Source organism: Lepidothrix coronata, unplaced genomic scaffold (assembly GCF_001604755.1).
Source record: "Lepidothrix coronata isolate B3197 unplaced genomic scaffold, Lepidothrix_coronata-1.0 Scaffold70, whole genome shotgun sequence".
In the NCBI taxonomy this organism is placed as follows: domain Eukaryota; kingdom Metazoa; phylum Chordata; class Aves; order Passeriformes; family Pipridae; genus Lepidothrix; species Lepidothrix coronata.
The window spans coordinates 249,538-268,373 of NW_016690250.1; the positions used below are offsets into that span (position 1 = coordinate 249,538).

An 18,836-nucleotide genomic window follows, 5' to 3' on the forward strand; every position below is an offset into this window, starting at 1 on the left:
GTTTGATTTGTTGGCGTTTGGGTTTTTTTTTGTTACATCATATCATTGATTTTTTTGTAGTGATGAAAAGAGATATGTTGTGTTCTGGTCTAACATACCTGTTAAAAATCCTTGAGCTACAGAAATTCAGCTCCAAATACATACATACAAAAATACATATATACATAACTATTCCCATACCTACCAGATGGAGTGAAAATCAGTTTACCTAAATTTGATCTCTTCTCAAAACACAGCCAGTCTTGTGCCGCATGGAGTAAGCAGTCTGTCTAGTATTTGGTGTATGAAGCACTGTTTCTTGTCTTTCATCATGATTCTAGTGATGATACTACAGACCACCATGCATGCAGCCTAACCAGTCCAACAAACTGTTGAGGAAGCAAACATGGATCTTTTAGAAAACTGTGTCTGAATTTCTGATTTGTTAGACAACTATGCAGAGATGTGTTAGAGTGGCTTTTACATTATTCAGATACTCCCATGGCTAGTTAATGTCAAGAATGGAAAAAACCAAAACATATGTTCTGGCAAACATGGACAAAAAGGTATATATTAAAACAAGCATGTTCCTTATCCCTACTGGTATTTTCACAACATCCAAAATAAGCAAATTTGCATACACGTGGATCTTGCATTCACCTTCTATCCTCAATTAGTTGATTGATTAAAAATTTTATCCTATTAGAAAAAACAGATTTTTGTTAGGAAACTGTCTATTCCAGATTTCAACTGCCCCTTAACTACAGAGTTAAGCATTGGGAAATCAACCTGTGAGGGTTCAGTTACACTGTGTTGAGTGCATCTTTGGTCTGAACTGGTATGGCTACACTTCAGCTACCAGTATGACTAAGAGAGTTCTCCCTCCACTGATTTAAGAGCACCAATCATGCACATGAAAATAACAGGCTGTCGGAAACTAAGGTTTCCATATTGCATAAGAACTACTGTGAGTGGATTTATCTCTTCAGTGAGTGTGTGGACTAGACTATCTTCTGTTTCCAGTGCACAAATGCTGGTGAGGTGCAGGGGTCTCAGTTCAAACACTGAGGTGCTGGAGTAAGCCACAACCTTGTATCACTGGTATCTACAGAACATCATCATTTTGGAAACCTACATCCTGGCACTCTTTGTGGATTCATGCTCTGACAACATGAAGCCGTACAGGACCTTCAATAATGCTCTAAGAAACACAGAGAACTGTTAGAGCACACACTGAGAAAGATGAGAGGCTGGTAGCATTTGCAGAAACAACTTAAAATGTAGTAAACCTCAAACTGTAAGTGCTAGGTGTAGCAGCCTACAATAACTGATATCTGCAGGTGCTTTTGCATGGGGAAAGACTGGAAGTCCTTAATCATATAAGGAATCAACTATTCTCAAAGTGGTACCTGGAAGATGAATAATCCCAGGTTGAAGAAGACTACACATGCTCATATTTCTGTCACATGCCGTGTTTCTAATGCGTACCTGCTAGCTCTTCTTATTCTGCTCATCTTCAGAGATTAGAAACTTACAAGGTGTTATGATTAAACAGTTAATTTTTTTTTTTACTGTGTGAGGAAGGAATTGCTGGTGTGCAGAGTTAGCACAATGAGGTCAGCTCTGTCAGCTGTAGTTGTGGAGGGGATGATAAAAAGTCCTTTGGTTCTGCAGACAGGCTAAATTACTTATAGGAGCTCTACCTTTCTCTACAGGTTTCTAACACCTGCATCCTCCCTCTTATGAGGAGGAAGACTGGTTGTCTAATTGTCCCAGGATTAAAAGTGCAGCAAACATTCCATCATTCAGATCTTCACTACTGTGCTACTTTCCATTGTAGAAAGGAACTGAATGTAAGAAAAAGCTGAAGAGTAATCTAAAGACACCATGGAACTTTAAGCTCAATGGTTTTGAAAACAAAGGCATATAAAGTGCTCTAAACAAAGGCCTACGCTTTTGTTAGCAGAGTGACAGTACCAAGGTTTGCTCCAGGCTCCATAAAGCATTATATATATATATATACACATATATATATAAGCTCATCTATCACAGTGGAAAAAGCACTGCAGGAGTGCATGGTTTCTCTCCCTCTTCCTGACCTCAGGCTCTGCTCTTGTTGTTTTGCCAGCCATGCCATGATCCCTTTTGTGAGTTGATGGAAGTTTTCATACATCAGAGCCTTCAGTCTGATGCTCTCGCAGCAGCCACATGCTAAATGGAGAAACTGCATTTTCAGAGTACTGGCAGTAAAATGTGTTTCCTTGATGTTAGAAATACACCTCCTACTTCACAGAAATAAAAGCTGTGGATTGTCACATCTAATGTGCCAGACTATTTTATTTCAATGGTTGAGAAGTGGAGAATGATTTTGTTTAAAGCAGCTTCAGGCTGAGCCACACTCAACTGTTCTTTTGGAGTAGGGGGGATGCAGGAAAGGGAAGTAGAGGAATCAGAAAACTGTTAATTTTCAGTGGCCAGCAATTTACTTACCAACAGTACTATATGGGTTGCTTAGAGAACTGTTTTATTAGTTTCTTGTCTAACCTCTACTTCCTTTTTTCCTTTCTGTAAATGTTAAGCCTTGCATCTAGGGCTCTATTCCGAAAATACATAGCAGAGGAAGTATTGCAAGGTTCAAGCAGGACCTTATGCTCCCTCCTACCTGTCAGGAAACTTCTTTCCTCCAGTAGGAAATGTCAGCTCATGTGACTAAATCTGTTCCAAATGAAAGAACTGGGTCAAAGTAGTAACCTAGACAACTCCAATGTTATAGCTAACACTACTATTTATATATCTTCTACTGAGAAGGGAATAGTTACTCCCTTACCTGTTTTAATTGGGGGGTTTTTTTGCCCATTGGGCTTCTTTTAAGCAGGTGCTGTCATGCAGTTGGTGTTTGTCAGCTCCATCAATAAGCAGAAAACTGGAAGCACTTAAGGGTTTTCTTCTAGCTCCAGTTGCAATGAGAATAGAGGATGGGATTGCAGCTATTATTTTTCTTCCTTTTTTAATGTTGGACCTTTATTCTGTTTGTTTCTTTTATATATTTGTGATACTGACGTAACCTAGAAAATGCTCAGCTGAGCAAACTGCTCAGAATATAGTGTAGTGTTTGATGTTTTTATTTTTTCAATCAAAATAGCGGTGCTGGGTATAATTTCAAATGTAACTAGGAATTGGCTGTATTTATCTGCCTAATTTTCAGAACGGTGAGATAACATGGACCAGTACAAGAGGTTTACATTCAGCTTTGCAAATCAGGAAGAACACCGCAAGAGGAAATGTTGGGTTAATTATGGATGAGTTGTAAAGAGCCTCTAAACAGAAGGTGTACAGAAACATTCATTGCACATGATCAGAGATTGCTGTAACTTGTGGTTATGTGGGAAACTCACCATACAGCACTATAAAATCAAATCTTGCAAAACTATACAGGAATCTGAACTGAAAAAATTTTAGTATGGGTATCTGAATGATACATGATCCTGACACAGTGACTGTTAATCACTTCAGATGTTATCCAAAAACTAGAAGGAAAAAATACTTCCTAGTGTGGCTGGAACCATGAAGCACTGTAGTGTTCATAGAGGTTCCAGTAACAGGAATTTTGAATTTACTTTTCCTTCATGGTGTCGGAAGGCGTAACATAAAATTCTGTATTTATGTTTGAAAGCAGTCTCAGTTTTAAGTTCAAGCCAGCTGTACCCTGAAGCTGAAACATGGCTATATTTTGGCAGCAGGGAAGACTGCCATATGTTGCTGTGATAAAGAAATTACACTGATGCCAATCTCTAAAGTCAGTCTTCTAAAAAATATATAAGGGAGTATATTTGTGGCAATATAAGTTTTTATAGAGAGAGAGAGTAAAAGAGCTTGACAAGCCTTTATTTAAGGTAATTCTTCTGTCTCTTTAACAGTTGCACCCTTTGTAAATGCTGCAAGCCACAATTCACTATTGTTCTTGAGAGAAGTTGTATATAATACATAAATCCATTGCATTTCCCTGTTGCACAGAATTGCTTGTTCTCTAGCTCCCAGCTTTCAATAGCCACAGGACAATTCCGTTCTTTAAATAAGTTCTTACGTATTGACTGGCTTTTAGTGAGCACATACTGAAAATAGATAAGAAGATCTTTTTTTTTAGGAGTCATTCAGTCAGGCCTCTAAATGAGAGCATGGTTCTGGAGACCCTGGACTTGGCTGGCAGCAACATGATGTACTGTTTCCTTTTTTAAGGTCAATATAGCCTGTTGGTCTGTAGCTCTCATGGGTGAGTTCCAGTGCTTTTAAAATTGGCAATTAGCTTGGTTAAATGCCAGCAGTATGTCAAGGATCTTTGAACACAACTATTTGTATTCTTGATATGCATATAATAAAGTGCATTGTAGGATCTGTTCTTACAATGAGGTGGTTCCAAACCACATCTACTGCAATTTAATGCAGAACAAGATTTCCAATACAAAATATGGATCTCAATCACAAACTTTCTGTTTCCTATTATAAACACTGAAGCTGCTGTTTCTCATCACTGAAGAAGGACTTCTACTGATCCATAAAGCTGACTCTTGAGCAGTTTCAAATTCTCTCCATTCACCAGTATCCTGAGATACGTTTGTTAGATTGCCAAGAAGTTACTGAGAACAGACTATGGATTCCACCAGCATCTTCTTTTATGTCCATAAAACATATGGACATAAAACACCATTTATGTCCCTGAGTTCTTGAAAGAACTTATCCAGAGATGCAATAAATTTGTTTTGAAGCAGGAGTTTTACTATTATCTAGGTCAATAGTTTCCAGGTACACATTTTCTTGCTCAGCAGTGATGGCAGTCTTCAAACTTCCATTTTTTCACAGTATACAAGCTAAGTTCTTCTGTATCTCCTGTGCCAACAGGTTCAGTTGGCTTTGCACTGAGGACACCAATTCATTGCATTCTTTGTATATACACACTTTGCCATTTCCACTTCTTCTGTTAAATCCTCATGGTATTTTGCAGCTGAGAAAAAACACTGGCTGTTTCTTTCTGTAATTTTTTCAGAGTGAGTTAGAGATCTCCTAAGAACGTATTAATTGCTTTTTATGGTCCTTCATCTTATCAGCCACAGCGGAAAATTTCCTTGTGTTATTCTGAAATGAACACTTTAGTTCCAGGAAAATTCCTACCATTGATGTCAAGATATTTAATGCTCCTCCTAAGCCATATATATGCTCCCCAGTCAACCTGAACAGCTCAGCTTTACTAGCAAATGGCACAGTCATATTTTGTAATATGTTTGCATGCAGTTAAGAAAGTTCAGTGATCAGCAATTTTTTAACAGAGGTAAAAGACCCTGGTACAACTAATGCAAATACATTATCTGCTGAACAATGGGTAGATATGAGGCCATCTATAAAATATGCATAAGTTGTCAACAACTGTTGCTGCTTCAGACAGTTCTCACTAACTGAATCGTGTATTTTATTGACCAGAATATTAATTTCTCCTGCAAATGTATTTGGATGATCGCATTGTGTCAATCACCAGTTTTCTTATGATACAGTTTTACATGGTACATCATTTGTATTAGCAGACCAAATGGCTAGCTGCACCATGAAGTTTTTCTTTGGTGTATTCAAAACTGAAACCACATATTTTTTTCTCAACCAGAGGAATCTTGGTTTCTTGCAGATTTGTCCGTGATTTTTTTCAGTCATTTCTCCTTGATTTGCAGATCTGTTTTCATCTTTTCATTACATTTATTAACTCTGAATGGTTTAGTGATTGTTTTCACTTCTTTTTCCATGGTGCTCATTATGTCAATATATTCTGCAACTTGTTCTTCCCAAAATGTCAGCTTTCCTTTAAGGGCTTCATGAATTTTCAATGAAAATATAGGTTCCATTTTACTCTTGTGCAGCAGTGAGGTCTCCTTTTAACTGCTCAGTCTCTTCAGTATCTTCCTTAATAATAGCCCCTTTGGCAGCTGCTGGTTAACTTCAGGTTTCATTGTGTTCTTTGCTCTGTAAGCATACTCCACTGTGCTCAATTTTTCCTCAGGATTTATAGATGTGGGACAAACTGTGGCTGTTATTGATGTTCTTTGTTGTTCTCCAAGAGAGTCTTGAAGGATTCTATTAAGATTCTCCATGTCTTCTTCCACAGGAGGAGTAATAACTCTTTCATGGGTCAGAACAGATTCCTTGGTGTTTCCAGCTTCACAAGCTCTTTTATCAGCTGCCCCAAACTGTAGTGTTTTTACTTCTTGCAAGTTTATATTCCCAATTCTAACAAGCTCTTGGTCATCTGCTCAGGTTACTTTCATATGGATGGTAATGGAAAACAGTAGGATCAACTGGAATATGATTCATGTTCTGAATCATATTCTAAAAAAGAACTGCAGCAGTTCTTTTTGCTGCATCTTTTTCCAAGATTTGGTAGGCTTAATTTTTGTTGTGTACAGCTATTTCTTCTAAGCCTTTCCCATTTACACTTTATGGGTCTTGTTTATGGGATCATCAAAACATCTGCAGTGCTGGGAATAGGATTCAGAAGTTCAAAAAGCTCTTCATTATATATTTTCAGAAGAGAAAATTATACAAAGAAGAATAAAAATCAGTTTCAATCTGTGACTTTTTCTAATATTCAATACAATGTATTGCAAGACTCTTTTCAGTGGTGCCCAGTGACAGAATGAGGAGCAGTAGCCATAAATTAAAACACAAGAAGTTCCACGTCAACATGAGGAAGAACTTCTTTACATTGAGGGTGGCAGAGCACTCGAATAGGCTGCCTGGAGAGGTCATGGAGTCTCCCTCTCTGGAGACATTCAAAACCCAGTCAAACATGTTCCTGTGTAACCTGCTCTAGGTGACTCTGCCTTGGCAGGGGGAGAGGACTGGATGACCTCCAGAGGTCCCTTCTAACCTTAACAATTCTGTGATTCTTTGATTCTGTGTACCTGGAAGAAAATCTACTTCCCAAGCATGTTCTTCATTGGGGCTTCCCTGAAATTGTGAAGGTCTTTCCAATACCAGTTTGGCCATAAATGATCACTGTACAGTTGTACCTATAATAACTTCATTATCCAGAATATGACTACACTCCTGTACATATCAGTTGTCCATGGCTCCTCCATACTCTATAATTTGTTTTCTTGCTTGAAAGTCTACAGTCTACAAAATAGGCACTTGCTCTAAATCCTAAGGCATTAAAAGGCCTGCACCATACCACCACCTGGATGTTCTTGCCCTTTGCATTCTTCATCTACCTACTTGCCTGAAGTGCAAGTAAGACATGCTGGGTCTCGGGGCCAATCTGCCAGGGAAAGAGGCAAAGCACTGACTGCCCCATAATGCTTTTTCAGCCACTCGAGCTCCAGCCAACTACCCTCTGCTCACCTCAGCCACCAGCACTGTGCATCCTGCAGTTCTGCACTCAAGCTCCTGCCAAGCTCCTAGTTACAGTGGCTCAGAAGTGTCTTAGAGAGACTCTATTCACTGCTTGTCATGTCCACACACTGTGCAGTGCAGCAAGGTGTGGATATGTTTAAGCTAACACTGATCAAAATAGCCATGGAATGAAAGGTACTGTAGCCACAACAATTTTGTGTTGCATGTGAGTTAAATGGCCCTGGTACGAAGCATTGGCCTTGTCTTTCTGACTCTGTTTTGGAACAGAAATGGGCCTCTCCCTGGTATTACACTGCATCAGAACCAGCCTGCTTGACACTTGACTTAGGGAAGGTTTGCATTACTACCCAAACCACTCCATATACTACATCTGGCACCCACACTCTCTGAACCAATTTTCCAGTTGTCTGCTCTACAGATGAGGAGTTGCACTATTTCTAGATGCCTTTCATGGACACCTTAGAGCAGGGCAGCTCATGTCAGGAGGCTTAACTGAAGGCCCACACACTGAAAAATGTCTTAAGGAATTGTCATATGAGACAATATGAGGCTTGAACTCCTCTGATGTAAAATTTAACATGGAGCTATGTTGAAGATGAAAGCAGAGATTTTTGGAATCTATTGTTTTCTAGATTAACTGCACAGATCAGAAGACAGGAACTGACTCCTAAGAAAATCTAGTAGCGAGAGGCAGACTCTGCTCGAAACTAAAACTGCTCCGTTCAATTCTCAAAATGATATTTTCTGCCATATATTACAGCACTGTCCAGGTGCTCTGCCTTCAAACTTGGTTCTTTTTAAGGGCTCAACCAGGCCTTCTCCCTCCAGCCCTTCCGCAGGGCCGCGAACCCGGCGCTGGGAAGCTCGGCAGCCCTCTCCTCCCGCGGGCACGGCGGGCTGCAGTGGCGGACCCCCAACACCTCGGGAGCGACCGACAGCCGACAGTGTGATTCCCGCGGCCCAACCCGCCTCCTCCTCCTCCTCCTCCGGCAGGTGCGGCCCTCCAGGGCCGCCGCTGCGCACTGGGCGGGGCGGGTAAGCTCCTCCTGCTCGGGCACCGGAGCGGCACAGCCGGGACGGCAGGTCTACGGCGCGGGAGCTGGTTCCTCCAGGCTCGTCCCGGCGCTGCCGTCGGAGCGGAGCGGGGTGGAGAGGCGGCGCCGCCACTGCCGTGCGCGGCCCCAGCACCTGCCGCGAGGTGAGCGAGCGGCCGGGCCCGAGGCGGCGCTTTGCCGCCCGTGTTACCTAACCAGGACCGGGGCGAGGGCGGGGGGCGGCCGCCGGTCGCGCCCCGCCGACCTGGTCGCTCAGCACCGCTGCCGTGGGGAAGGGGGGCTGTGATGGGGAAGGGAGGGGGCGAGTGTCCCCGTTGCCAGGGAGACGGGTCAAGCGGCAGCTCCGGCCGCCGGGGCGCCCCCGGGTACCGGCCGCGCTGCCGCCGGCCCTCGGCTCCGCGTGGGAAGCGGCGGGGAGCGCGGGGGGAGGGAGGATGACCCGGAGCCCGGAGGTGGCTCCGGGGCGCTGTGAGTCCCTCTTCCCGCGGGGTTATGCGGGGACGTGCTCCGGGCGCTCCGGTTGTGGCGGCTCCATGAAACATGGCTCTGCCGCCTCGAGACGGGCGCTGGAACGCGTCTCGTTACTTGGTGCGAGCTGCGCTCTTCGTGTATCCGGACTTAAAGCTACTCGCTCGAGCGACAGAAACAAGCCTTTGCTCCTTTCGGGTGCTTACATGTGCGAGAGCTCCCAGCTGGGAATGATCTAGTCCCCTTGATAGCTGGAACGTTAGATCTGCAGCTCTCGGAATTTAAGGGTGCTGCTCAGGTGGTTGTAGCACAGGGTGGAGAAAGATTTGGTTCTCGGCACGAAATTCCCTGTTTGGTCAATATGGAGCATTTCTACCGAAAAGTCTCGGGTCCTTGCGATGCTGCAGGTTGCAAAGGGCTCGTTGCTGCCAGTTTCCCAGGCCATCGGTGGAGGGTGGATTCAGCCCGTGGAGCGAGCCCGGCTCGCCTGTGCGGGCTCCGGCGGAGTCGGACTGACAGCTGATCCATAACTGTAACACCAAACAGTGGGAAGCAGTGTGCTTGGCATCAGGCACTGCAATGAAATGTGAAAGAAATGGAGTTACAGTTTAGGTCTTTGTACGGTGAGATAAACTGCAGACGTTGATCTCAGCAAAATAGCGTGACTACATTTTTTAAAGCTTTTTATAAATTTTTCCAGTTTTGTATGGCTAGGAGAATATCTTACAAATGTTTCAGAAGCAAGTTGAGGTAAGTCTTATTTGCGTAAATGTTCATGGCAGCATTTGTTCAGTCGTGAAAAGATCAGGAGCAGACCCAGAGGCCAGAATCCTGTTAACTGTAGCGCATAGGGTGAAGCATTACTGTAGCCTTGCCAATTCCTGTTGATTCCAGGATCTGCCTGCATGAAGGAGTTGGCAGGGGTAAGACCACTGAGGCGCATTCAATAGTTTAGAGTTTTTGTCCAATAAGTGTTTTCTGTTTAAGCAGATCCTACAGAAATCCAGTGATGTGCTGAATAAGTACAGATGCATAAAAATCCACCAATATACAGCTACTCAGTCACATCTCTTTGTGTTGTTCAAGTATACAGATGATCAAAGAAAAATTTTTACTGAATTTTGAAAGTATTCCCGAAAAACTCCTTTAATCTTTTGTCTGCTGTTCAGATTGTGAATAATTTGACAGCATCTGTAAAGCACTTTACAGTTATTATGTATGAAGTACTAAGCTACGTATGGGTATTCTGAGAAACTGTTAGAGGATAATAAGCTCTCACTTTAGTAGGACACTAAAAATAATGCAGTCATACCAATTAATGCCTCTTAAGCATAAGATTTTTTTTTTAGATGCCTACAGTGTTTATAAATATATTGTGTTTTATTTAACAAGAGTCCTTGTCACTTCCTGTATAAGCACGCATGAAGAAATGTACATTTGGGCAGCTAATGAGTTGGCAGATGGGGGAAAATTGTACTCCTAATATTTCAAGGGGGTAAGAAGTTGCCTCAGGATTTCTTCAGAAATGGTCCAGTTTGATTGGCAGGTGTACCTTGCATTCAATTCCAAGCGAGAGCAAGTGCTTTTAAGGAAGGGAATTTTAATATGGAAACTGAGATTTCACACTTTGTAGCTCAGCGTGTTGTACAAACCACATAGAATATGAGATTAAGGGCTGTCTTTACTGTTAGAAAACAATGTAATATTCTAAAACTAAATATGACTATGCAGAAATTAAATTTCTGGATATATTTTTATGAAAGCAAGTTTGAAAGTGACTGAACTTCAAATTGGCCCTGAATAAATAGCGTAGAATATTGCCTCGGACAGGAAACTTGAGATTCCCTGGGATTTTCTAGTGGAATTTTAGTCTTTCTTCCATTCTTCTTCTCTGTACGAAGGACATGAACAACTGTGATTGAGATGGAAACACCTGTTTAAAAGTCTGTGCGTTGCTAAACGTGCAAGTGAATTTGACTCAGCGTTTGTGCTTGAACATAAAAAGAAATTTGAGTAACATCAAGGAAAGTGGTTTATTTTTTTCCTCTCTTTTTATTCATAGGAGCAGTACATTTTGAGTTTACAGTAAGGGGAAGTATGGTTGGAAGATCAGTAGCAGATGGACATTTATGCTTGTATGGGTCATTTCTTCAGTGGGTACTTACATAGTAAAGTAAGCGTGATTTGACCAGAGAAAATGCTGTGTTCATTTAAAAAAAAAATGACTTTTTTGTTATCTCTATTTTTGATAGGTGTTGCTTCTACCTGAAAAGTCAGAAATTGATATGACGTAGGTTCTGACACTGATGATCAGCTTCTACAATGTAGCAAAAAGGAATGTATTCAATAAGAAATTCATGGCACTACTGTGGTGTTTTTGATCATCTCTGCTGACTGGAATATGATTAACTTAATGGCCAAGAATGACAGTAATTTAGTGCCACTCTAGTATGGGGAAGTGATGATTATAAATTGAACGAGAAATGGGAATTGGATTAAATGAAAAATGAAATTAATTTAATCACTTGGGTGAGAACAGTTGACAGAGTTATCAGGAAAAACTGGCCAAACAAAAATATTATCCACTGTAATTACGCTTTCCTACTGTAACCGCATAGTTGTCTCATTTTAATTCTTTTATTGTAAAGAAATTATCCTTCATATTTCTCATCCATCTAAGATTTTCATATGGTACTTGCCAGTGTATTCTGTGCTCTGAGGACATCAATTACTCAAGAATTGATTGCAGGGAGCATAGGGGAATCTCGTGTTCAAATTTTTGTATCTTTCTTCTTTGGAGATAGAGGAGAAGTGCCAAAAGGCTGAAAATTACAGAGATTTTCCTGAGCAATTAGTAAATTTTTAAAAACCTGATTTTTAATTTTTAACTGTTCCCCACGAAAAATTACTAAGTGGTAGTGGTGGTATATCCCCTCAATTTCTTGAATTATCTGACATTTATACTTGATAGTGAAAGACATAGGATCCTTGACATAATGATTTCTAAATCTTCACTTCTTTCTGTTCTGACTTAATTGGCCTTTTGACCACTTACGAGATAAAATGAGGTCTGCTCTTCTGTTATTCTGTATGCATAGTGTATTGCAGCAGTGTGTGCTTGTAAATAGGATGCTTTTATTTCCAAGAGATTTCTGAAATTTTACTGTCAAATTCTGATTACTAAAAATAAGTAATAAGTTGAAATTTTTCACAGGATCTTGTACACAATTTTTTTAATAAATTTTTGTTAAAACATTTTGGCTCATGTGTGGGTTTTACCCCTGACTGAGTTTTTGGCTTTGAACAGTTAGAACCTTCCATTTTAGAAGAAACACACTTAGGAGAGCATTTTTTGAGGGGCATTCCTGCTAAGTCTGAAGAAATGCCAGGGACAAGAGGCAACTCTAGGAGGTAGTTTCAAAAGAAGAAAATGAAGCAGTGATGTTGGCGTTTGGCAGCTTAAACTGGGATACCAGGAGATCTTTGAAACTCCTGGTTCTGGCTGCTCTGATGTGGACCAACCATCCTGAATCTGCCTGATTTTTATAGAAAGGGAAATGTCTAATGTACGCCAGAAGGAGCTGTAGCAGGTTCTGGCAGGTGTTAGTCTGGGTTCTAGGCCACAGTCTTTTGCCGTTTCCATCATTCATGGGCTCTTGATCTTTGGGCTATTGACTACTGAGTAACCTGGCTGAGTGGGATTGCAAAAATGTTTTGTCAAGATTTTTTCAAACTTGTGTTTTAGTTGCACTTTTAACTGTGGAAAAACTTGGAAATAGCTTAGATTTGACTCTGAAGTCCATTACCAGACTTGCTGTGGACCTGCAATGTTTGACTTCTTTTCTAGGGAAGAAGTTTTGCACAGACAAGGTACCTGAACTAGAATATGTTTTGTGGTTCATGCTGTCGGTGGCAGCTAAGTCACTCAATGGGCAGATACCTTGTGGGAACTGGGGTAGTAGTAGGGGGTCTATACACCTACATACATTTCTAAGCCTTTGAAATATGTTTCTTTGTCTTGAGAAATGAAAGATGTAATTTCAAAAAGTGAAATTCCAGTAGTGAATGCCATGCAAATTCCAGTCACACTGTTTGAAGCTACTGAATTTGATATCAGCAGTTGGAGAGTCCTCTGTGATGAGAAAGCAATAAAATATTTAAACAGTTATGAGTAAAATAAATCAGAGTCTTCAGAATGTCAATAATACGTGGGAATGCATGATTTTCCCCTAAGTTAGGTGACTACTCTGAACAGTTATGTAAATTGAGAATATTTTCTGCCAAAATTTCTGTAGCAATATGCTGCAGCAGTTTAGAAGAGCTGTAATTATAGGGAATGAGCTTTTTAGGGGGATAAATATTGTAAATATTTTGATTCATCAGTACTTGAAGGTTATAGTTGTTCTGAAGACTGGCTTTTGCTGCAACCATCTGTCTTTATTTTTCCTGACAGGAATGATATGTATAGTGGTGGGTTTTGACTGTATAGATGTTGTAATGCTACAGCCTAATTTATTGTTGGTTCTTCCTGAATGCTATGACTACATAGAATGCATCTTAAGATAATGTATTTTTCCCCTGATAGCCTGAACCTTAACATCTTCAAATTTTCCAACCCCTTATGCCTCCAGAATAGCCTTTCATTCTACCCTTCAGTAAGAAACTGCTTGAAAAAAATTCTTAGCATCACTAGTTTGGATGACAGGGGGCTTTTGTTTTGAAGGTGTCATATCCAAAAGTAATTTGAGGTTCATTTCTGCAATGTTGATAAGACTTGATTTCTGTCTTGTATGTTTGGGGTTTTTTTAAATGATTGCTTAAGTGAAAACAGCATGGCTTAGATGAATAAGAAATTTTGAAGAGGATGTGAGCAAGCTTATGGCCTTATTATGTCTGAAACATTTTCCATCAGGTTTCACTTCAGGTTAAATAAAGTAAAAGGGCTACTGCCCTTTATGAGCTAAACTGTACCTCTACTTGGCTTATCAAGACAGAAGAGAGAAAAACCTGTTGTTGAAGAAATGTCATGAGGTTATGCGGAATGTATTCTTCCCAGGTTTATTTTTTAAATTCTCTGAAATCGGTATTAATATTTTTTTTCCAACAGCTACATTTATAAGAAGAGCATGGCTTGAATAATATTTTTCCTGATCTAATACAGATTTTTAAATTATGTCTTTAAAGCAGTGATAGACCATTGTAAGTTTCTCCACTTGAAGGGATACATCTGTGGTTTTCCTCTCTTCTTTGTTATATTTAGTTTTGAAAGCCCCCTTTCAGTCAGTGGCCTATATTTTAGTTGCATAAAACAACAAAAAAAGAAAGAACTGAGGTGATGTTTTTCAGAACAGAACTGGGACTTTGACTTTAGTGAACTGTGGAGATCAAAATAGATGTCTGGAGCCAAAGGCTTAGCTGAAGTACTAACTTCTTTAGTGGGGATAACAGTACCTGTTTTGTGGGTTTGGTGTATTCCTTAGCTGAACTTCCTTTTCTTCCTTTTTCTCTTTCGGTAGAAAACTGAGGCAAACAAACAGGAAGGAACAGAACTCCTTTCTGGCAGGGTCTTAGTGCATCAGCACTGCAGAATGCATTGGAGAGTGTGCCATACCCCTGCTGCGCTGAGCTTCCCATCCTCACTGAGGTTACATTAAAGTACACTCGGGATCTCTTGGATGTGGGGTGACTATTGCATACAAATGCAGCTGCTGTATTTGCTTGTTGAGAAAGTGCATAGGAAATGGAACGATGGTGATGCGACTGTGAAGTCTTGTCTGTTTATCTTCATGTATGTGCTCCATCTTCCTAACAGAATTGCAGAGGTGCAAAAACATAGGTTTTACTGAGAGGTAAATAGGAGGACTGGATGTGTTTTGCTTGCTTACTTAGGGAAGATAACTATGAGTTGAGGTGGAACAGAAATAGGAAGTCAGCATTAGAGAGCAAGTCAGTTCCAAAAGGTTTCTGTAACCAGGGCTGGCCACGTAACACAGGAAGCTCTCCTTGACCAGTGTGACTGGACCCTGAAGTACATATTCAGTTTGAAGCATTCAATTTCATTTTTTAATTTTTTTTTTCTTTTAAGGCCTGTTCATTTTCTTTAAGACCTTTTAATCAGGTCCATCGTGCGTAATGGAGTCAGATTCTGTGCTTCACTTCTTTGGATGCAAACAATAGCAGATGAGAACAAGTCATACACAAAACTGGTGTAGTTTATACTCCTTGCAGCTGTTCACGTTTCCCCAGGATTCCAAATCTGGCATAGTGCAACTCTTACCTTAAAGGTGGGAAAGCTGCTAGACAGGCTGTTTGAATTTAATGAACTAATTAGAACTAATTTGTGCACTATGGACTTGGATTGATTTTTAGTGGTGTTGCAAGATAAGTGAAGAGAATTGAGGTTCCAGTAACTAAACCTTGTCAGTTGTGATTTGTGGCAGTTTAAGCTGTAAATACCTCCCTCTGCTCATATAACAGAGCAGGAGTAGAACAAGTGCCTGCATTTTACATGATTGTAGGCACTGTCATGGGATGTCAGTGTAGGTTTGTACCATCATGCCAATGGGATGGTGGTAACATGAGTGTCACTTGTCCTCTGGGGCAATAATTTGTGGCAGAGCATGGGGCATACAGGGGAAGGGGACTTGAAGCTTCTTCAATGGCATAGATTGCTTCAGTGAATTACACATTGTTTCTACATTTTATCCTATCACTGACCTGTGCACTGTGAATATTGAGAATTGTTGCTGGAAACCCAAGGAATGAATTTTCATATGCTGGGTCTTTAGTTCCTGACGTATTTATTCTTTGCCTTGGGTAGTGAGGGAGATCGCCAAGATCATAGCAAACCAGAGCAAGCTGTGAACACCTGAAGGGAGAAGGAAAAAAAAAGCGGTAGTATGGCTATGGTGATCTAAAGATATAAGAGGGAAAGGTGGGGTTTCGTTGTTTGTTTGGGGATGGTTGTCATTTGTTGGTGGTTTTCTGTTTTTTCTCAGCTAGATGGTATAGTCTGGGAAGGAAGAAGAAAGTGCAAGACTTCCAAACAGAAATGTTTCTTTTGCTTAGACCTGAAGAAGATGCAGAAGTCCAAACACTTATCTGTTCCTTTTCTAATTCAGTTTTTGCTCCTAATTAAAGGTCAGAGATTAAAAATTATTTAAAGTCTTAATTTTAGGCATTTTTCCTTGAAACAACAGTTTTTCTCCAAATAAAAGTTGTGTCTCAGACTAAGGAGGATGGGGAAAGGTTGAAGAAAATCTTGAGCTGTAAATTCACAATCTTCTATTTGAAGGGACAAAAGCGCCCCTCTATCTCTTCTCAGAATTATTTTCCACCTGTTCATCTCTGATACGTTTGAAAACTGTGAGAAGAAACAGACTTTATCAGAAAGTTTCGTCTGATGGGTTTATGGCACCTTGTGCACTTTGTCTGGATAGATAGTTTTCAGCTAAGTGCAAGTTGTGGATCAGTCTCTCCTCACCTTTCTATCATGTTTTGACACAAGATGTTCTGCAGCAATAATGGCTTTAGGTACTCATAATCCGTCTGCCCTCCTTCTGCAGCTTATAGCTCTTGTGTTTTGCTGGCATCACTGTTTGTGGAAGTGTACTGTGGATTGGATCACCAGCATGCTTTAAGTAAAAAAAAAAAAAACCAAACCAATAAAATAAACCAACGCCTGCTAAAAATTAAAAAGACAACTCACAGAATTCTCTCTTATACCCTTAAACCAGGTCAGGCAAGAGAAGGAAGTGTAGAAACCAGCATTGCTGCTGAACTTTCAAGACATTCTGTATTGAAAGAAGAGGAAGTTGCTTTGCCCTGTAGCAAATATATGTAGACTAGAGAAAGGCACGTTGACTATAAGTACTTACTTTTTTTTCATATAATAGGGGGTAAAAGGTGTTAAATCAGTGGTTTCATTTACCAAATTCTTGCACTAAAATGCAGTAAGCAAATGTTTACACTGCAGCTTGCCGTAAATAAACAGAAGGGTGTTTGGAAACCCTGATCAGCTTATGTGTAGGAGAGAGCAGTCATAACAAACTGGTTCTGTGAGAAACTGAAAACAAATAAAAGATGGGCTGCTATTCATGGTTTACAAAGGCAGAAGAGACTGTGAACCAAAGAAGCAAGTAATTTTCAAATACTGAAAAACATTGTTTGTGAACCTGGGATAAATTTCAGTAGCATTTCATGTTTCCGTCTTTTCAGTCTTTAGAAGATCTCAGGAAAAGAAAGGCAATGATTTTAACCAAATCCAGCCTCAGACAAGGGTGAAAATCTTCAACTACTGCATTCAGTGTTGCTGTGAGTCTTTTGTATCTTCCCAAGATATTTCCAAGAACATTTTCTATGTATTTCTGAGCGTTAACAATCTTGCAGTCACTTAAAATGTTGTATTTAGCTAAAGGGAAGAATCCTTTCAAAAATTCCCTAACAAAACTTTTTCTACAAGGAAGGCTCTTCTTTTAGTACTTAATGAGAGTGTTAACCACTACATGGAAGTAATTTTCCGTGTTACTTTGTGTTCTTAGCATTTGTTCAGTCTAGCATTACTGTATAAAGTGATAGGCAGGCAATACTCAGATAAGCAGAGCATTTCCAGTTGTGCAGCTGAAGGATGAATTTTGGGGTTTTTTTAAAGTAGTTATTGTTAAATGGCACCAAATCCCAAAATCGATGTTCTATTTTTACTTTATACTGACATGTAGTTTTTGTGATTGAGCAATGTCTGAGTGTCTGAGTATCTGAGTAGCTGATAACTCATGCTGACTTCTTTGCAACTTTTTTGTGGTTTTAATGCAACCACAGCAGTGTCCCAAAGAAAGGCTCTAGCCTTAAAAGATAAAGGTAGACTCAGGCTAGAAATGGAGCTGATAAGGTGGTAATAAAAATCATGGCTGAAGCGGAACCTTTTTCTTCATTATTTCCTGCGTGGAGCGGAAACCTGTCTTCAGCACTCTTAGGGTCTTCATGGAGAATCTCTTGGTTACATGGTTCCACTGGAACCAAGTAGGATAGAAGATAGTATTAGTAGCTCAAATGTTTTTGTGACTGTGATGGTAGGAAGAAGAAATATAATATTTTACAGAAGGGATGAAACCTTCCATATAAACATATCATTAGGTCATACAAGTTGACTGACTGTATAGAGGTACCCACTTAGTTCTGAACAAAGTAGCAAAACACGTAGAAGCAGTATTGTTAGTGTAAAATTTTGTGTGAATAACACGTTGAGAAACTATTTGTATGTCTGCAAGTCTCTGCATCGGGCTGCAGGCCCGGTGGTGATCTTTTAGAAATTGCCAATTGATAAATTCTAATCCAGATTCAGAAATTTTATTCTTTCTCTGAGAAATAGACTTTGAAGACCACGTTTACATAATAGTAAACTGGGGAAATAATGGAGTCCTAATATTATTGCTGCATAGGATTTCAAGTCATCTGTGAGAAAGTTTGTATTACCAGTGGCACTTGCTGAAGGAATTTCATAAATACCTTGTCGTTCTAGTTAGTCTGCAGTTTGTGCTCTTTCTCTTCTGGAAGTGGGTGGGGAGAGCCTTTATTTGATTATCTTGGAATTGGTATAAATGCAGAGGTAAAAACTTACATTTGTTTTTCAAATATAGTCAAGAGTTGCCTGAGAGCAAGCTGCGAAACCAAGTCCTAGTGATGATGTAGCAGCTTCCCTCTGCTCACTGGCTGATGATGCTGTGAGATCTATGACTTGAAGCGCTGCAAGATGGGAAAGATCTTTCAGACCTATTCTTGCATTATTTATTTATTTATTGGAGAACAGTTGTCTCCTGATTAGGTAGAGGTGACTGCAGTGTAAATGAATAAACCTGGCCAAAGCAAGAAGTCAACTCTTTGCTTGGTTACGGTGACTCAGGTCATCTGGATGCAGTCTTACACTTCTTGGTTGCATTAGGTATG

At 40.3% G+C, this 18,836-nt stretch overlaps 1 protein-coding gene and 2 pseudogenes across 3 annotated transcripts in view; 1 reads left to right on the forward strand and 2 right to left on the reverse strand.

Moving 5' to 3' along the window:
- Positions 1–4,691: 4,691 nt before the first annotated feature.
- On the reverse strand, positions 4,692–5,493 carry LOC108499137 (annotated as a pseudogene).
- LOC108499138 lies at positions 5,491–7,005 on the reverse strand (annotated as a pseudogene).
- Positions 7,006–8,404: 1,399 nt separating this feature from the next.
- KLHL32 (kelch like family member 32) overlaps positions 8,405–18,836 on the forward strand; it is a 120,263-nt gene continuing 109,831 nt past the window's right edge. For 2 of the 3 annotated variants that reach the window (XM_017818729.1, XM_017818732.1), the window contains exon 1: positions 8,405–8,569. The gene's annotated coding sequence lies outside the window, so the exon portion shown is untranslated. Of the gene's footprint in view, positions 8,570–9,575; positions 9,645–18,836 lie in introns of those variants that run through there. The other variant, XM_017818730.1, reaches the window with a different exon arrangement.